Here is a 16,667-nt window from a genome sequence, read left to right on the forward strand (position 1 = left end):
TGTTCCTTGTGTTTGAACCAAAAAACTCTCGATTTGTCTCTTTTTCAAACAACTTTTACAAAATCTTCAGTAATACTCAAAACTATTGCTTGTCCAGAACTATATATGTTGTTCAATGGAGAAGGTTTAATTTAAACTGAGTTGGATTTTCTCGTGATCAAAAATTGCTACTTACTAAATAATTTTTTTTCTAATTTCATTTTATCTTGTGGTGAGGTTTTCAATCAACTCAAACGAGCCATTGATAACAAATTTGAGAATAAAAAGCGCAAAAAAATGCCCAATACTGAAGAGAAATTGTAATTCTGAAAAAAAACTATATGTTTTCCAAACACACTCTTACACAGTAGCGGATTTAGGGGGGGGGGGGGGGGTGGTTCGGACGCCTTTCCTTTTGGGATTCGAACCCCTACCGACCCAAAGGGTCCCCATTTTGAATTATTTTGAGATATCCATTTTTGGCTGACGGACCCCTAAATTTTTCTAATTTTGAGGGGGGAGCGAAAAAACGCAATTTTTTGGTCAAAAACGTTTAAAAAGTGCACAAAAACGCTTTTTTTTTTGGCCTTTTTTAAAAAATTTGCCTGCGGCGCAGAAAAATTGGTCAAATTATGGTCTTTATAGTGGTTTAGGAGAGCTCAAAAAATCAATTTGGTCGACCTAAAAAAAGGTCGACAAAATTTTCGGAAGTTTTTCGAAAATCCGCCCCCCCTCGAGAAAATCCTAGATCCGCCCCTGCTCTTACATCTACCTAAACTTCTGGATCGGTGGTAAGTTTTTTTTGTGGCAAAGAAATCGTTTTCTGAACAATCGTTAAATATTCTATTGAATTTTTGAAATCATTTTCTGAACAGTCGTTAAATATTCAATTATATGTAAGTTCAAGCAAATTCATTGAAATATTTTTCATGATCTCTTCTTCAAAAACAAAAATTTTTAGGTTACCGATTTATCACCATGATCTGCCACTGAATTCTTGAAAAAAATCATAATAATTCAGAAAATTTAACTATCCTGTCTATGCTGCATCTGCATTTTTGTTCCTTTCTCTGGAGTAAAATTTCGCAATTCTCAATTGGTAGTACCTAGGTTTTCAATCAAAAAGCTACATGTTTTTAAGAAACTACATGGTTATTTTGAACCTTGAACAGTAAGCAAAACTTTTTGGTCGCTAGTTGTTCATCACAGGTTTAGATTTAAAAAATATTCTTCAAAACTTGACATGTTTTTTAACTTCTAGAAAAAATAGTTCACTTTGAGTACATTGGTTTAATGTCATCCCGATCAAAAACCTAAGATTAAAACTATCAAACTAACAACTCAGAATTGCGACATGATTTCGGTTAGGCTCTAAAATTTGCGAACGACATACATGCGTGTGAGGAAAAGACGTTACCGAAGAGGGTTAGAATGACCTTTCTTGCCGCTAAGTGCAGTGAGATTCCCTAGTCATTCAAACTTACTTGAACGCACTTATAGAGCAGAGTATATTATCTAATCACATTACTTCTGACTTAAAGCCCTTACACCTCTACAGGACCAATAAGAAGCGACCAGACGGTTTGACTATTGTTCCTTGGGTTGTTGGTAACCCCCTCTTGTGGGACGTAACGGTAGTAGACTCCCTAGCCCCCCATCCGTAGGATCCTTAAAAGTGCTGTTTGTTTCTCTGGTATATCTTCCGCTCAAGCAGAAGAGCGAAAAATGACATGTCTACAGATTTAGTAGCTGATTGAAAGCTTTTGAGATTCAGGGCGCGGCAAGCTTTGTAAGAACTTTGTAAGAAACAAGCTTTGTAAGAACAAACTTTGTAAGAACTTAACTTAAGCATGTGCATGGAAGAAACCAGGGCTGGCAGCTTTTTTTTCTTGTGTCTAGTTTGTTTTTCTTATGTAGAGTTTTGTATTCTTAGTGAAGAAACGTAACCCGTATCAAGTTTATATATATATTTCAAATCCGATCATCTCTTTTTGTTGATTGTCACTTCCATATCTAGAAAAATTTTAGGATTTTAACTGGAATTTGCGATGAAAAGACTCCCTACTGTAACATTGATCACTCTGATACTCATGTTTTTCTCTTTATTTACACTCTGGAAAACGAAATCCAAAAAAAGGTTTTTTCTTTAAAATTAATTTTTCTTTAACTGTTTTCAGGCTAATTGATTATTTTGAGGGGTCAACTAAGATTGCTAAATTCTAAACAAAAGCTTCGAACTAAATTTGATGTGAAGGTTTGTAAATTACCTTTGTAGATTGATTTTTCATTGACTTTGAGATTGTTATAATAAAAACTCTGGCAAAAAGGTTTGAAATTTTTTCAAAGTTTTTTTTTATATCAATGTCTCCTTCAGCTCGAAAGATCCCGAAAATCCAACTACTCGGCCAATAAAGGGCCATTCAAAAATAGTTTTAATTGTTGTGCAATTGAAGTTCAACGGGATATTTTATCAGTATGTAGATTATGCCAATAGGTTTTGAGTTTAAAAAAATTGTTTCATATTGTAGAAGCTAGTTCGTTGTTTCACAGCATAAATACCCTCAACAGAAACAGGGAAAAACATTACGAGAGCTTTGTTACAGCTACTCCTGGGCTATCCCTCAACAAACAGTCGCTGAACCAGGAAGTCAGTTACTGGAAGTGAGGCCACTGATGGAGAAAAAATGGTGGTGTGGCACGACGTGGTGAACACAACCATTAACAGGTACAGAACCAATAACTCCCTTCCAACTTGTGTCGCAATGCTCACAAAAAAAAGTGAAGTCGAAGAATCAGCGATTGTCTTTTGCAGACGAGAAGGAAAGCCCAAATGGTTTGAACAGCTACTCGGCAAAAAATAGCTCTTCTCCAAAAGCAAGCAGAACAGTTCAAAAACAGCTCAACGAGTATTTGAAGCTGCATCAGAGGGCAGATTTGGAGCTCAAGTCTCTGCAATTAGTTGTGACGCAAAAGAAAAGACTGGCATTACTGATTGGCAACATCAAGAGCAACAAACAGAGACCATAGCAAACAAGGAGGAAACAAGGAGGAAGGCAAAAGCATGACGCGAGCAGAAACTGAAGGCAGAAGAGAAGATTGCTCTTCAACAACAAGGTTGAGGTGATTAACAACTGTTTCATTTTGTGCCTTGTAAATTTTTTTACCCGTGGCCTGCAAAAAATTGACCACATGATCTTATTTCAATTATTGCACTGAAAATTTTTTTTAGAAAATTACTGAAAAATTATTTTAGACTATTACAAATTTTTTGAAAACTTTCAAATATCTGTATATAGCCTAAAGTTTCTAAGAGATTATCTAAAAAACTATCTAATACCGGACTTTTTGAAGTTTAGGATACTTGACGTGGTTTTTCGGACGGAGTGGTGCAAATTTTTTTTGATGCAATTCCTAACTCCGAACTTGGTGCTAGAAACGAGCAATCAATTAACGTGCTTGATAATGTGGATCTGTCGCGATTGGTAGATTAAAGGCTGTAAGTTGGTCCAAAGCATCCAATTGGAGTCACATTTAAAAAAACACGTTTTTTGCTGATAACGACATTTTCCACTCACAATTGAAGAACCAAAAATCATCCGGTGATTTTTATATGAAGTAGAGGCCACGACAAAAAAAAATAAAAGTTAAGGCAAACCACAAGAAATTAAGCAATTTAAAAACGAAAGAGTCTCCCAAAAGTAATGGGTTGTTGGATGCGCTTTTTGATAAAGAGGTTGGTTATTGCGCAAGGATGAAACAATTTTTGAAACAGAACTGGAATTTTTCTCGAGATCTGCTCACTATTTGAAAAAAGATGCAGCCTTTGATAAAGTTGTAATAACTATCGAGAATGGCTTCAACAAAAAATGACTTGCCATGAAAAAATGAAACTTTATAAGTGATCATTTGTACTCTGAGATGAGGCCAACACTGAGGTACACAAGTCTGGGTTACCCCTACGAAATTCTTATAACTTCCGGGCAGCAGCTCGAGTTAGAACCTGAGAAACACGGTTGCATTGTTTTTTGACAATATCGATTGGGTTATTATCGAATTCCAAATAATTCTGCAAGAACAACAATTGAAAACACTGCTCTTGATCCTGATGACACTTTAGTATCCCGTGAAAAGTTTTTACTCTTATGTTTCCCTGAAAAAAGCAATTGAAATTGCCTCAGAGAAGCTGTTTAGCGGAAGTCTTCTCCGGAATTTCAAAAGTATACAATGAAAAATAACTTTGTATATGGCTGTCAGCCAGGTATATTTCAAGAGTAATGAATCATGCTTTTCAAATTAATGGTTGAGCAAAGGACGCTTCCGTTTTGTTTTTTCTTGCAGATATATGGCTGAAAAAGTATGAAAGAGCTTTGAAACAGGAAATACCGGCGGAAGTAGTGCTACAGCCAGTGATTGACAAGAACGGTTTGTGCCCATTGGGCAGCCAGAAAGTGACATAATGATCAAAAGGGACTGAACATGAGAGTTGCCAAAATTGATACTATTTTATGTGTGGAAAATATCCAATGATGTATACGAACAATAACCGAGATATTCAGGTATTGCAAAAGCTGCTGTAGCACAAAGAAGAATGATACTTTACCGGTAAAACTGTTACCGGTAAAACTGTTCCTCAGTTATAGGTAGGAAAATAAAAAAACATTCAAGGATGAACCAACTCGTGTTCTTGATGCCTCCAATTCTCTTCATGCAATTCTACAATTTACTCTGGAAGAAAGTAGTCCAGACATGATATTGCCGTTCCTGGATTTGATTATAAGAGTGTCGCAAGATAGGAGGGTAACTTGCAATTGGTCTCAAAAACAAAAGATTCTGGGCTCTATTGAGCTATAGGAACTGCACCTCAATTCAGTACAAGCGTAATGTTATCCCACGCACTGTACAAAGAGTTTTTAGAAGTACAATTAGTTTGAGGCAATTAGGCAAAGCTATGGAAACTAACAGGGCACAAGGATTGAAAAATCGAAGTCCTGTAAATTGGACCGCAAAAACGGCTGCAGACAACTTGTGCAAAGTCAATGATGGCACAGTCAAACCCCTGGTCAAGAAGAGGAGTTCCTCAGCTCGATCACCAAAGGATGGGAAGCGCACGATGCTGTTGGTTCAATGTAGAGGTAACCAAAGCCAATTTTTTCCGAACAAGTTACGAAGTATAGACAACCTTCAAGTTGTTTTTAGTAAAAGAAAACAACAGTCAAATTTACCATCGCTGAAGTCAAATGAAATCAATATTTCCTATTGATCTCAATTCGAGAGTGGTTTATAAACTGTTTTGTGGTGGATGAACTTTCACCTATGTCGCACAAACTGTTCGGGATTTGAACACTAGAATTGATGAATATTAGAAGACTGACGCACCGGTTGGCCTCCACCTTCCTCCCCAACGCAGACCTCAGGTACACAGCGCAGATGTTCATGGGAAAACAATAATTAGGTCGAAAAACCAAACTAAATTGTTAACACTGGTGTCGATAAAAAAATCAGGAACGAGAAGCCGGGCTTGAACACGCGCGATGATATTGGTAGCAGGGATATGATGTTGAAAATTCAGTGTCTAAACCTTTTCGCTTTAGCGTACATGTCTGATATAAAATTTAGACTCAAAAACTTCCATACATTTTAATCAAGAAATTGTGATTTTTTTTTAAAGTTTGAAAGTTTTTTTTGAGTTAATTGAATAATTTTGGAGGTCAACTGTGATTGGAGTTTTTTAAACATGATAGCTTGGAACCAACATTTATGTGAAATATTTTAAATAACTTTTTTTATTTTATTATTCAAGAAAATTTTTATTGTCATAGTGTTTTGTAAAAAACTTGACGATGCACAAAAATGCGAAAACGGTAGAATTATTATCAAATATTCCTTCGAAACCAAAAAAAAAGGACGGAGTCCAATTTCGATAGCAGTGTGGCCTAAGCGGAATATCAAAAAACTGGCGAATACAGGAATTTAGGATGTCTGTTTATCTCAAACAGTACTTATCAAATTTAGGGTGACACAGTTTTTTCTAGTATGATCTGTAAGAATTTGAGATCTTGTATCAAAGAACGCGCGGCAGGCAGTTTTCCTACACAGGATCTACCTCACGATATAGCTTTAGTCTAATTGTTTTGATAAACTTATTAATTAGATACGTTATGTTTGATGTTTGTGCCTGTGTGTCAGGCTCTCTTTGCGAGATTTTAGAAATAGGTCTGTCAAGTGACTTTCTGGGATGAAGGGGTGAAATTGAACGGTTTTGAGGAATCTAGTGGTGTGCTGCTGGACCTGCTGAGCTCGGGGAGATTTTACTTTATTTTTAATTTTGATAGTTCGATTTCAAAATTTTTGTTTAAGTTAACTCTCTTTGTTGATCTATAAAACTCTTCCTGACCGCTTATCATGATTTAGCTCATTCCCCTAAAATCCAGTAAAAACGCTTTTTTCTTACCCTAACGCTGTGCCAAGGTGAAGAAAAACAGAAAATAATGTACAAGCAAAGATTGCTTGGAACTTTCAGGGTTGATACATTGGTTTAGATGTGATTGTTGTTCTAGTTGGTATCATATCAATTGTGTAAATATTTTTCCAAGCGACACAGAAAAAATCCAATGATTTCAATGTTTTTTTTGCTTTGCTGTAAACGCAGAAAAAGTAACAATAGGCTTTGATTTATTGCTAGACAATTATGTTTATATTGTCATCTCAAATGTCCACATACTCAAGAGAGTGCCAAAACAGAGTGTCAAATCCTATCGAACAAAATAAAAGACTTCCTTTACAATACAGAGGATGTTACAAAGGCTAATTTTTTAACGTCTTTCTTTTTTGTTTTCGAGCAGCCGAAAAGGAATGGAAGCTAACAAATTACAAGCAAACCACAAGCATGAGCTGTTATTTTGATGAGTAAAAAAATTGAGCAAATGCCGTTTCACTTCAAAACCCAATCCTCAAGTTTAAAGCCCGCCTCTGAGTGACTTCGAGCAGAGAAAAAAGCTAATAAGTACTAAGCTCGTTGAAGAAAAAAATAAAAGGAGGGCTGAAGCTTGCTGCTTCGGATGACCAAACTGCTCCTTTTTCAACTGCTAATTATCAAAAATGTTGTCAAAGCACCCTCGGCAAACTAAATTTGCAGCTCTAAAACCAGAATTTTTAGACAATTTTTTGTAACCGAATTCGATCTATACAAATCGTTAATGTTTTTTTTTACGAGCGGATCAGGAGCATCACAGGATAAGTCTTCCTCGCAATTTTAAAGATCTTGTTAGTAAGTCATTCGAAATGCAGGACTCAATTTTCTGAGATTGATAACTGAGCGAATAAACCTCAATGGAGAGAGCAAATCACCCGAACCCTTAAAACGTTTTTTTTTTGGCTCAAAGCTTATCACCGTCAAAAAAACAGATGGAGGGCTAAGACTCATTGCCATAGGCAACACGCTAAGATGTATCACGTCTAAATGCGCTGAAAGCAAGGCCTTTCCAGAGCGGCAAAGTTTTTTGGAATTTACAGTTAGGGTTTGGCACTAAACGAGGAGCAGAAATAATTGCACACTAGTTTCAAAACCAAATTGAGCGCGATTACAATGCAAAAAGCACTTATCTTTTAAAACTAGACTTTAAGAATGCTTTCGACTCTTTTACGCTGAATCTTGCTTTCGCTGAATCATGTTTTCTTTTCAAATCGACCAGAAGTCTAAAAATACACCCTTTGCGGCTACAGTAAACCTAGTTAGCTTTTTTACGGAAGCTCTATCCTGATGTCAGAAGCTGGAACTCAACGAGGCAATTCTGAAGCCCCAGCCGTTTTTTGCAGAAACGACTCAGACACTAGTGTAACAGCTAGAGTCGAAAATCATTATCTGGTGTTTAGATGATGGAAAATTAGCCGAAAACTACAAGAAAGTACTCCGGGACCTATAAAATTTTCTGAAATTAGAACATACTCACGGCCCGAGCTTGAACACTGAAAAAAGCGAACTTTTTTTGGGATCGACTACAAGTACACAGTACAATTAACTTTTAACTCAATTTCGGAAAAAACGCCTCAAAACATTGAAAACAAGAGAAAAGTTTTTTTGGATCACCCACCTGCGAATTTTGTCGAAAAAATTGCTCTGCGAAAAAATTAATAGGTTTAAAAACCAAACTAAATTGTTAACACTGGTGTCAATAAAAAAAATCAGGAACGAGAAGCCGGTTTTGAACACGCGCGATGATTTTGGTAGCAGGGATATGATGTTGAAAATTCATTGTCTAAACTTTTTCGCTTTAGCGTACATGTCTGATATAAAATTTAGACTCAAAAACTTCCATACAATTTAATCAAGAAATTGTGATCTTTTTAAAGTTTGAAAGTACTTTTTGAGTTAATTGAATAATTTTGGAGGTCAACTTTGATTGGAGTTTTTTAAACATGATAGCTTGGAACCAACATTTATGTGAAATATTTTAAATAACTTTTTTTATTTTATTATTCAAGAAAATTTTTATTGTCATAGTGTTTTTTAAAAAACTTGACGATGCACAAAAATGCGAAAACGATAGAAATATTATCAAATATTCCTTCGAAACCAAAAAAAAGGACGGAGTCCAATTTCGATAGCGGTGTGGCCTAAGCGGAATATCAAAAAACTGACGAATATAGAAATTTATGATGTCTGTTTATCTCAAACAGTACTTATCAAACTTAGGGTGACACAGTTTTTTCTAGTATGATCTGTAAGAATTTGAGTTCTTGTATCAAAGAACGCGCGGCAGGCAGTTTTCCTACACAGGATCTACCTCACGATATAGCTTTAGTCTAATTGTTTTGATAAACTTAATAATTAGATACGTTATGTTTGATGTTTGTGCCTGTGTGTCAGGCTCTCTTTGCGAGATTTTAGAAATAGGTCTGTCAAGTGACTTTCTGGGATGAAGGGGTGAAATTGAACGGTTTTGAGGAATCTAGTGGTGTGCTGCTGGACCTGCTGAGCTCGGGGAGATTTTACTTTATTTTTAATTTTGATAGTTCGATTTCAAAATTTTTGTTTAAGTTAACTCTCTTTGTTGATCTATAAAACTCTTCCTGACCGCTTATCATGATTTAGCTCATTCCCCTAAAATCCAGTAAAAACGCTTTTTTCTTACCCTAACGCTGTGCCAAGGTGAAGAAAAACAGAAAATAATGTACAAGCAAAGATTGCTTGGAACTTTCAGGGTTGATACATTGGTTTAGATGTGATTGTTGTTCTAGTTGGTATCATATCAATTGTGTAAATATTTTTCCAAGCGACACAGAAAAAATCCAATGGTTTCAATAATTTTTTTTGCTTTGCTGTAAACGCAGAAAAAGTAACAATAGGCTTTGATTTAGTGCTAGACAATTATGTTTATATTGTCATCTCAAATGTCCACATACTCAAGAGAGTGCCAAAACAGAGTGTCAAATCCTATCGGACAAAATAAAAGACTTCCTTTACAATACAGAGGATGTTACAAAGGCTAATTTTTTAACGTCTTTCTTTTTTGTTTTCGAGCAGCCGAAAAGGAATGGAAGCTAACAAATTACAAGCAAACCACAAGCATGAGCTGTTATTTTGATGAGTAAAAAAATTGAGCAAATGCCGTTTCACTTCAAAACCCAATCCCCAAGTTTAAAGCCCGCCTCTGAGTGACTTCGAGCAGAGAAAAAAGCTAATAAGTACTAAGCTCGTTGAAGAAAAAAATAAAAGGAGGGCTGAAGCTTGCTGCTTCGGATGACCAAACTGCTCCTTTTTCAACTACTAATTATCAAAAATGTTGTCAAAGCATCCTCGGCAAACTAAATTTGCAGCTCTAAAAGCAGAAATTTTGGCCAATTTTTTGTAACCGAATTCGATCTATACAAATCGTTAATGTTTTTTTTTCCGAGCGGATCAGGAGCATCACAGGATAAGTCTTCCTCGCAATTTTAAAGATCTTGTTAGTAAGTCATTGGAAATGCAGGACTCAATTTTCTGAGATTGCTAACTGAGCGGATAAACCTCATTGGAGAGAGCAAATCACCCGAACCCTTAAAACGTTTTTTTTTTGGCGCAAAGCTTATCACCGTCAAAAAAATAGATCGAGGGCTAAGACTCATTGCCATAGGCAACACGCTAAGATGTATCACGTCTAAATGCGCTGAAAGCAAGGCCTTTCCAGAGCGGCAAAGTTTTTTGGAATTTACAGTTCGGGTTTGGCACTAAACGAGGAGCAGAAATAATTGCACACTAGTTTCAAAACCAAATTGAGCGCGATCACAACGCAAAAAGCACTTATCTTTTAAAACTAGACTTTAAGAATATTTTCGACTCTTTTACTAGAGAAACAAAGCTGAATCATGTTTTCTTTTCAAATCGTCCAGAAGTCTAAAAATACACCCTTTGCGGCTACAGTAAGTCTAAATAGCTTTTTTACGGAAGCTCTATCCTAATGTCAGAAGCTGGAACTCAACGAGGCAATCCTGAAGCCCCAGCCGTTTTTTGCAGAAACGACTGAGACATTAGTCTAACAGCTGGAGTCAAAAATCATTATCTGGTGTTTATATGATGGAAAATTAGCAGACGACTACAAGATAGTACTCCGGGACCTATAAAATTTTCTGAAATTAGAACATACTCACGGCCCGAACTTGAACACTGAAAAAAGCGAACTTTTTTGGGATCGACTACAAGTACACAGTACAATTAAATTTTAACTCAATTTCGGAAACACGCCTCAAAAATATTAAAACAAGAGAAGAGTTTTTTTTGGATCACCCACCTCAGGCGAACTTTGCCGAAAAGCATTGCTCTACGAAAAAATTAGGGAGTTTGAAAAAACTCGGATGTCATTTTCAAATTAGAGGCCAATTGTGGTTTTCACCTCTGAAAAATTCTTCAGCATACCAAAACTATATTCTTTGGCGAATGATCCCTTGTTTCTTACAGACTGATCTTTTGATTCCTCCAAGAAACTCACTATGCAAGGTCAAAAATGAGAAAATTGGTAACAACCAGTTTAAACAAGACGTTTCCCGGCAGCCAAAGGTGGCGTCGGTGTTTCTTTTGCTCGTCTACTAGCCTTAAATGTTTTCTTAGCCTCAGCAGTAAGAGCAAAAAATGCCTTGCGCGAAATTTTTGGTTTGGAGATTGTGGATGGATTTTATAATTATGCGCTCAAATTGTGGATTGAATTTGAAAGAACTGGAAAAGTTACGGAAAATGAAACCCAAAATAGTGGACAGAGCCAATTTTTGACAGCGAAGCCGCATACTTAATTTTAAGACTCGAACCAAGAGACGTAAAAAGCGCATTAGTGACCTTGCATTAATTCGTTATGCAAGGTCACTGATGTGAAAATGGATGATAACCAGTTTTTACAAGCAGTTTGCCGACAGCCAAAGGTGGCTCGGAAGTTTTTTCCGCTCGTCTACTACCATTACCCGCTTTCTTAGCTTCACCAATAGAAGCAAAAAATGCCTTGAGCGAAATCTTTGGTTTGGAGCATGTGAATGGATCCTATGATGATGCGCTTAAGCGGTTATTTGAACTTGGAAAAATTGAAATAGCTCGGGAAAATGAAATCTAAAAAAATTGGACAGGCTAATTTTTGACAGCGAAAAATCAGGCTTGATTTAACGACTCAAATCAACGGACGTAAAAAAATTCAAAGCGTTCCAAAATTGATTTGGCTCCAAATGGTTGAACGTAATCCCGTGCAAAAACTTGAGGTTAAAACTGTCGAAACAACAACTCAGAAGTTCGATAGGACTTCGATTAGGCTCAAAAATATACGAACGGCATTAGTGCATGTGCGGAAAAGACGTTACCGAAGATGGTTGGCATGGTCTTTCTTGCCTCAAAAGTGCAGGGAGACTCTCTAGACATTCAAACCTGAATGCCCCTAAAAAGCAGAGTTTATCTTTACTCACATTCCGTCTGTTTTAGTACCACGACACCTCTACAGGACCGATCAGAAGCGACTAGACGGTTTGACGCTCGTTCCATGCGCTGTTGGTAAGCAGCTCTTGTGTGATGTAACGGTAGTAGACTTCTTAGCTCCTTGTAGGATTAATGCCTGGTCTGTTTGTAACCCTGGTACGGCTGCCGCTGAAGCGAAAGAGCAAAAAACTGACGAGTATAAAGATCTAGTACATGATGGGTATCTTTTTCAACCGCTAGCTTTTGAGATTCAGGGCGCGGCCGGCCCCAGCAAAAAAAATTTTTTGAGCAAGCTTTGTAAGAACCTAAGCATATGCACTGAGGAACCCAGAGCAGGCAGATTTTTAAAACAGAGAATCTTCCTGGCAATACAGATTGAGAACGCCGCCTGCGTACTCGGAACAACAAATGACAAAATAAATTTCGATGAAATTTTTTATTTTTAAGACTTGTATATTATATTTTCTCGTATCGAGTTGCGTGTTCATATTGAAGGAACTTAACCCGTATCGATTTTAATTGTAAGGACATCAACACTTGTCATGTTTTTTTATCATTATCACTTCCATATCTAGAAAATTCTAAGGATTTTGACTGGAATACGTGATGAAGGGTTTCCTGCTTGTTACCTCGGCTACTATGATACTTTTGACCTCCTGATTACCTTTAAAAGAATATAAAAAGAATAAGAAAAAAAAACAAAAAAAGAGACGTAAAAAGATTCAAGGCTTTCTAAGATAAATTTGGCTCCCAATGGTTGAACGTCATCGCGTGTAAAAATCTATGCTTAAAACTATCAAACCAACGAGTAAGAATTGAGATAGGATTCTGTTGGTAAGCAGCTCCTCTGGGATGTAACGGTAATATACTCCTTTAACCCTCAATAGGGGGCTAAAGGAGTATTACCGTTAGATCCCCAGTAGGATTAGTGCGGGGTCGGCTTGTAACCCTGGTGCGGCGCTCGCGGAAGAGGGAACCAATGATAATTTAGGACTTAGTAGTTGATGCATATCTTTTCTACTCGCTAGCTTTTGAGATTCAGGCAGCTTTTTGAAACAGAGATTCTCGCTGACAATACAGATTGCGAACGCCGCTTGCGTACTCGGCAAAATAAATGACAAAAACAACTTTTGAGGTTTTTTTTGTAATACAATATTAATTTATATATATTTTCTCGTGTCGTGTTGCGTGTTCTATTGAAGAAACGTAACCCGTATCGAGTTTAATTTTCAACACATAAGCACTAATCATCTCCTTTTTATCATTATCATTTCCATATCTGGAAAATTCCCAGGGTTTTGACTGGAATATACGTTGAAGGGACTCCTGACTGTAACGTCGGTTACCATGATACTTTTGACCTGACTACCAATGAAAATACAGCTTGCGAACGCTGCCTGTATATTCGGCCTTTTTTTCGAAAGAACTACTTCCGAATTTTTTTTATAGAGTCAAGGGAACGTTAACACAGCTAATCAGAAGGTCAAAAGTATCTTAGTAACCGAGGTTACAGTCATGAGTCCCTTCATCATGTATTCCAGTCAAAATCCTTGGAATTTTCTAGATATGGAAGTGATAATGATAAAAAAAGATGACAAGTGTTTAAGTCCTTTTCAATTAAAATCGATACGGGTTACGTTTCTTCAATAAGAACACGCAACTCGACACGAGATAACATAATATACAAGTGTTACAAATAAAAAAAATTTCGTCGAAAGTTATTTTGTCATTTATTGTTCCGAGTACGCAAGCGGCGTTCGCAATCTGTATTGCCAGGGAGATTCTCTGTTTTAAAAAGCTGCCTGCTCTGGGTTCCTCAGTGCATATGCTTAGGTTCTTACAAAGCTTGCTCAAAAAAACTTCTGTGCTAGGGCCGGCCGCCTCCTGAATTTCAAAAGCTAGCGGTTGAAAAAGATGTCCATCATTTACAAGATCTTTATACTTGTCAATTTTTTGCTCTTCCGCTTCAGCGGCAGCCGTACCAGGGTTACAAACAGACCCGGCATTAATCCTACAAGGAGCTAAGGAGTCTACTACCGTTACATCCCACAAGAGCTGCTTACCATCAGCCTATGGAACGAGCTTCAAACCGTCTGGTCGCTTCTGATCGGTCCTGTAGAGGTGTCGTGGTTCTAAAACAGACGGAATGTGAGTAGATAATAGACTCTGCTTTATAAGGGCATTCAGGTATGAATGCCTAGAGAATCTCCCTGCACTTTTGAGGCAAAAAAGACCATGCCAACCATCCTCGGTAACGTCTTTTCCGCACACGCATTTATGCCGTTCGCATATTTTTGATCCTAATCGAAGTCCTATCGCAATTCTGAGTTGTTGGTTCGACAGTTTTAACCTTAAATTTTTGCATGGGATGACGTTCAACCATTGGGAGCCAAATCTATCTTGGAACGTGTTGAACCTTCTTACGTCCGTTGATTCGAGTCGTAAAATCAAGTCTGCAATTTCGCTGTCAAAAATTGGCTCCGTCCAATTTTTTTGGATTTCATTTTCCGGAGCCATTTCAATTTTTCCAAGGTCAAACCACCGTTTAAGCGCATCATCATAAGTTCCATCCACATGCTCCAAACCAAAGATTTCGCTCAAGGCATCTTTCGCCCCTACTGCTGAGGCTAAGAAAGCGGGTAAAGCGAGTAGACGAGCGGAAGAAACGCCCAAGCCATCTTTGGCTGCCGGGAGAACTGCTTGTAAAAACTGGTTATCATCCATTTTCACGTTAGTGACCTTGCATAACGAATTTCTTAGTAATTTATCGTAGCGTTCCAAAAAATCATTTTGCAAAAAACAAGGGCTCGTACGCAAAAAATATAGGAGTTTTGGCATGCTAAAGCAATTTTTCAGGAGGTAAAAACCATAATGGGCGTCTAGTTTGTCAATGACATCCGAGATTTTTTCAAGCTCCTTAATTTTTTCGTCGAGCAATGCTTTTCGGCAAAGTTCGCCGATTGGCGATCCTTAAATGAGGAGTTCTTCTTTTGTTTTTATTTTTATTTTGGGGCATATTTTTCGAAATAGTGTTAAAATTGAATTATACTGTGTACTAGTAGTCGGTCCCAAAAAACAAAGTTCACACTTCTCGGTGTTTAAGCTCAGGCCGTATATTTGTTCCAATTTCAGAATGTTTTTAAGGTCCCGGAGTACTACCTTATAGTCTTCGGCTAAATTCCCATCATCTAAATACCAGATCTTATTTTTCGACTCCAACTGTTTGACTAGTGTATGAATTGTTTCCGCAAAAAGGGGTGGGGCTTCAGGATCACCTTGCTGAGTTCCGTCTTCTGACATTATGACAGAGCTTCCCTAAAAAAGGTAACTAGGTTTACCATACGCGCAATGGGTATAATTATACAATTCGGGGCGATTTGAATAAACATGATTCAGCATTGTTTCTCTGTTTAAAGAGTTAAAGGCATTTTTAAAATCTAGTTTTAAAAGAACAGTGCATTTTGGATTGTCGTCGCGTTCAATTAGGTTTCGAAAGGAGTGCGCAGCTACTTCTGCTCCTCGTTTGGTACCGCATCCTACCTGTACGTTTCCGAAAAAATTTTGTCGCTCGGAGAGGGCCTTGCTTCCAGCGCATTTAGACGCGATACGTCTCAGCGTGTTGCCTATGGCAATCGGTCTCAACCCTCCGTCTATCTTTATGAGCGCGATAAGCGTTGCACCAAAAAAGAAAGGTCTTAGTGGTTCGGGTATTTTGCCATCTCCAATGAGGTTTATCAGCTTAGTAAGCGATTTCAGTAAATTAAGTCCTGGACTGCCATTCGACTTACTAACAAGATCTTTAAAAGTTTGAGGAACTATTTTATCAGGACCTGCTGCTGATCCGTTTGGAAAGGACATTATCGCTTTGTATAGGTCGAAATCGGTTACGAAAAAACTTTCCAACTTTTCTGGATTTGGAGCTGCGGGTGCTTAGACAACAATTTTTGATAGTTATCAGTTGAAAAAGGAGCTATTTTGTCATCCGAAGCAGCAAGCCTTATTCCTCCCTTTACATTTCCTTCATCGAGCTTACTACCTATTAACTTTATTCTCTGCTCGAGGTCACTCAGAGGCGGGCTTGAAACTTGGGAATGGGGTTTTGGAAGTGACACGTCATTTGCTCGAATTTTTTTATTTATCAAAGAGCTCATGCTTGTGGTCTGTTTGCGTCCACTTCTTTCCGGTTGCTCCAAAAAAAACAAGAACGACGTTAAAAAAATTAGCCATTTTGTAACATCTTCTACATTGTAGACGATGTCATTTATTTTGTCCGACAGACTTTCCGCCAAGGGAACACGCGAGTCTTTTGGTACTCTCTTGAGTACTCGGACATTTGAGATGGCTGTATTAACATAATTGTCTAGCACTAAATCATTACCTATTGTTGCTTTATTAACAGATTTTACATCAACGCATAAAGGACACTGGAACCATTGGGTTTTCTTAGAGTCGCTAAGAGAAATATTTACACAACTGATATGATACCAACTAGAACAACAATCACATCTAATCCAATTTATCAGTCCTGAAGCTTTTAAGCACTCTTTGCTTTTACACTCTTTGCTGTTTTTCCTCATCTTGACGCAGCATAAAGTTAAAAAAAGATTTTAACTGGACTTTAGGGGACTGAACTAACCCATGATAAGCGGTTAGTGGGAATTTTACAAATCAGCAATTAAAAAAAAATAATAAATTTATTTAAATTTAAAATCGAATTATAAAAATCAAAAACAAGGAACAATCCCACCCGAGCTCAGTAGGT

At 37.3% G+C, this 16,667-nt stretch overlaps 1 protein-coding gene across 2 annotated transcripts in view; it reads left to right on the forward strand.

The window, feature by feature from the left end:
• LOC134840258 (TLC domain-containing protein 4-B-like) overlaps positions 1-16,667 on the forward strand; it is a 520,491-nt gene that overhangs the window by 292,894 nt on the left and 210,930 nt on the right. The window lies entirely within an intron of this gene.

Source organism: Symsagittifera roscoffensis, chromosome 2 (genome assembly GCF_963678635.1).
Source record: "Symsagittifera roscoffensis chromosome 2, txSymRosc1.1, whole genome shotgun sequence".
In the NCBI taxonomy this organism is placed as follows: domain Eukaryota; kingdom Metazoa; phylum Xenacoelomorpha; order Acoela; family Convolutidae; genus Symsagittifera; species Symsagittifera roscoffensis.